At 33.3% G+C, this 3,952-nt stretch overlaps 1 long non-coding RNA gene across 1 annotated transcript; it reads right to left on the reverse strand.

Annotated features, from left to right (window-relative positions):
* Positions 1-967: 967 nt before the first annotated feature.
* Positions 968-3,255, reverse strand: LOC131998001 (uncharacterized). The gene is made up of 3 exons (XR_009398486.1): positions 2,263-3,255; positions 1,308-2,188; positions 968-1,095 (listed from the first exon to the last, which is right to left on the reverse strand). It is a non-coding gene; the product is annotated as an uncharacterized LOC131998001 (long non-coding RNA).
* Between the last annotated feature and the right edge of the window lie 697 nt (positions 3,256-3,952).

The raw sequence follows: 3,952 nt of genomic DNA on the forward strand, positions 1-3,952 counted from the left end.
TTAAATAAATATGTGAATATTGCTATATAAAATTAATTAACAATGTGTTAGTTTTTCAAAAAGGCTGAAAAGTAACGGTCATGTGAGGAATGGATGAATTAATTTTGGGGTATTTTCAAATATTTTTTTTTTGGCACCGAAAATACCATGGATGACAATAGGTCAAATGGGGTGGGATGCCAGGGAGAGAAATAACACCTAAACTCTCCCATGATAAGATGTAAACCATCAGATTCAAACAAATGGACCACAAGCTATTATCACTAATCATATTTTTTCCAGAGTATTTGAGCATTTGTTTTAAAGTTCATTTTTAAAAAAAACCGGTACAAATTTAAATGTACAGCCGTTAGCGGAAAAGAACCTCCCCATCCGGCGAGCTAAGCCGCAGCCAACATCCAAGTACCGGATCCGCTTAACAAAGGCTATGATTTGAGGTAAAAACCTAAGTCAAAGTCTCTGTGCACAAAGAGGTTGTTACATTTTGGCGCCCAACGTGGGGCTGCCTTTATTACTATTGCATATTGGCTACCCAACACCATCCACTTAATTGAAATTTTGTTAAGATAAATAGCCCAAACTTATGAGAAAGATTCTTTTTCTATATAGCGGTGTCCCGGAAGGCAAAATATTGCCATGCCTGTGTTGCAACGACTGTTAGAATAGATCCAATCATTAAGTCACCAACTGAATCAAATCAATCTATTATAGAGGCAGGAATCATGTATTCTGATGCTATATAGCAGGATATTACATTTGTTGTTGTTTTTAAATAGCATGATGCGATTTAGAAGGTATTCCACACAAAGTAATTTTTTTCAGCGTACTGATTTTTGACAATTTGCTTTTATGTCCAAGAATTCTATACAAACATCTTTGTTTAAATCTGAATAGATTTCTTTGTTTTTTATTGAAGAAAAAATTAAATGAAATTTATTATTTTACATCTTAAATTTCAGCCTAAAGTATTTTTTTTTTTAAATTTAATTTGAAATTGTTAAACTAAAAGTAATTCTTAAAGCTATACACCATTCTCCACCATCACTTGATCCGTTACAAGATTTCAGCCATCATACCTATGTATATTGTCCTTATCTGAAAAAGAAAAGAGAAATATAATTAATCTTAATTGTTAAAATTTTTGTTTTTGTTAGTGTTGTTTTTTTGTAGTATACATGTAGATATAACACTTATCAACTAAACCCTTATAACAAAATATATTGCCTAAAAGACACAAACATACCCAACGCCTAACTTAAATCTACACGGTACTAGATCTTATAGCTATGAGTATTAGTTACTCTTACCAATGGCGCTGGCCACTATTATGTTGCATTTATATTATAGATGTCAGATCATAGCAGCTTATTTGATGGCTTTTGTATTGATGTTTTTCCATTATTGACCTGGAATTTAGAAAGGAAAGAAATAAATTAGAAAATGTATGAGAAAAGAATTACCTGTAAAGAGAAGAAACGAATTAGAAGATTGTAATAATTGAATTTGAAATGTGTACTTATCTTCGCCATTCAGAGGTCCACGCATGTAGAAAGAGTTCCTTTTGATACTTGATTGTGTGGTTAGTTCGGACGGACAGACATAGGTTTGCTTTTTTTTGTTGTGCATTGCAGCTGGTTATCGCCCATACAACATATTTTATACCTGCCATACACATCTTCATATAAGGCACTACGAAATAGGCTGATAGACAGGAAATAGACATCAGTCGCATACGATAGGGCACAAACGGATTGCTGGCATTTGACTAATTGTGGACTTTCCAATGTCCATTTGCATTTGATGTTTGTGATTGCAGGCATCATATAAGGCATTTGCTACAGGACATGTCGCATTTTCATTCTTATATCCAGTTTGCATACAAGGTTTAACGTCTACAGACTTTTGTTGTATACACACTTCATTACCAACAGGCGGTATACGGACATCCATTTGTTTTTGTCGTTATTTGTGCACATATATTATTGCCGACAAGGGATTTACGGCATAAGGACATCAACGAAATCGACAACAGGCAATGTACAGGCATGGATACATTGACAACGAACACTAACATTTTGGCAATGGGCTTTTACGATTTCCGTTCACATTTGATTTCTTGACCATTCGATAAGCTTCTTGCAGATGCATGTGTTTGAGATATTTCCAGATTTAAATTGGCCAAATTTTTCTGTAGAAGACAGGCGGATAGAAATTCATTTTAGAAATGTGCACAATAGCTGTTTTCATTTGAAAGTTTCTTACCATTTGTTTGTGTACAGTAGGATTTTGCGTTGGCATTTTCTTTTGATTCCTTGGGCATTTGCATTGGTTGCAACAATGACAAATGAAGGCCAAGACAAGACAAGACTTTCCCAACAATTTTTACTTCGCAGGCTACGTAAAAATAGCAGGCTTTGTGATGACCACTTTAAATAATAAAACTTCTTTTGTTTTTATTTATTTGGCGGCTGTTGTGGTGTCGTTCTTTGTCTTCTTCTTTTTAAATTTTCTATTTTGTTTGCCATTCACAATAATGATTTTATGTGGCACAACCTTTATAAGAGCGTAGGACGTACAACAGGAATTGCCACCTGTGCAACGAATGCAGGGTTGTATAGTCGTAACGACGTAAGAACGTTACCGGCGTAGGACTTAAGGACATGCTTTTGACAAGTTTTAGTAGGAAAGTTCTTTCCAAATCTCGAGACTGACCTGTCAACATCGTGTTTTAAGCGTCATTGAGTTCTAGTTGTGGTTATTTTCTGTGTCAGTGCTTTTTATTGAGGACGTTTCTTTATATTATAAGACAGCCCCAAGAAAAGGGTAAGAAAAATCAGTTTGTTTTAATTATTTGGCTATTTCTGTATAGATAGAATTAGTTAGTAGATTTATAAAAGTGAATATTAGAAAAGAAAAAAAAGAAAAAGTTTTGAACAAATTAATTGCGAAATTTTAGGAAGACGTGGTTTTTATGGGAAAGGAACGTTAGATGGACATATTAAGTAAATGATAAAGCGTTTTTATACATATGTCCTTCATTTACAATTGGAGCATATTAAATATGTGGCAATGAAATATGACCAATAGTAAAACGTTCAGTGTGAACATAAGGCATCATGAAGCGTTTAGTCTAAAGAGAAGAATATCACGTGCTTAAACTTATTTTAATATTCACTATTGTAAATAGAAAGAGAATTAATAGTTTTCGGTAATGTGAGATGCGTATTTATTTGTGGCATTTTTACTAGGGACCCACCGTGCAACAGAGCCATCTGTGGTTGTACATACATAGCAGTTGAGGTTAGCCACACGTGGTGGATTTACCACAGGAAGAAGAAGACCTCAGGGTTGGGTTGCAAGTACTACTGCAGGTGCCACACAACATCCCTGCTTTTGTATTGCTGTGGCGGTCGGCCGAATATAGGCCTTTTTGAAATTTGGAAAAAAAAACCATATTAAGTATGGGCTTGATTGTGTAAGTCCGGAACCACATGTATCAACTAACATAACCCCCAAATTGTCCCATAGCCACACATATATACACTACTAAAACCTATGTATATAAAAAAAATACGCAAACCTTAACCTAACTTACTACTAAACTAAAAGTTGAATAAAAAAACTAATATCACAGCTATAAATTGCACTACATACAAGATTTGGAAGAGAAAATATCACAGAAATAATAATACATACAGATGTATGACAAAATTGTAAAACTACTGGATTTATTAGTTTTTTTTTTTAAAAAAAAACCATAACGATTATTTAAAAAAAGGAACACAAGCAAACTAATCTATTTACATAATAATTAAATATTAAAATATACTTGATTGCTTAACATTTAATAACAGGTATTAAATAAATACATATTTATAAGAAACCGCCATTTTCTTATTTAAAAAAAGTGTTAAAATTTTCCTCATAAAGTTCAATTTTTGTTAAGCATGCA

This window comes from Stomoxys calcitrans, chromosome 1 (genome assembly GCF_963082655.1).
Source record: "Stomoxys calcitrans chromosome 1, idStoCalc2.1, whole genome shotgun sequence".
NCBI lineage: Eukaryota > Metazoa > Arthropoda > Insecta > Diptera > Muscidae > Stomoxys > Stomoxys calcitrans.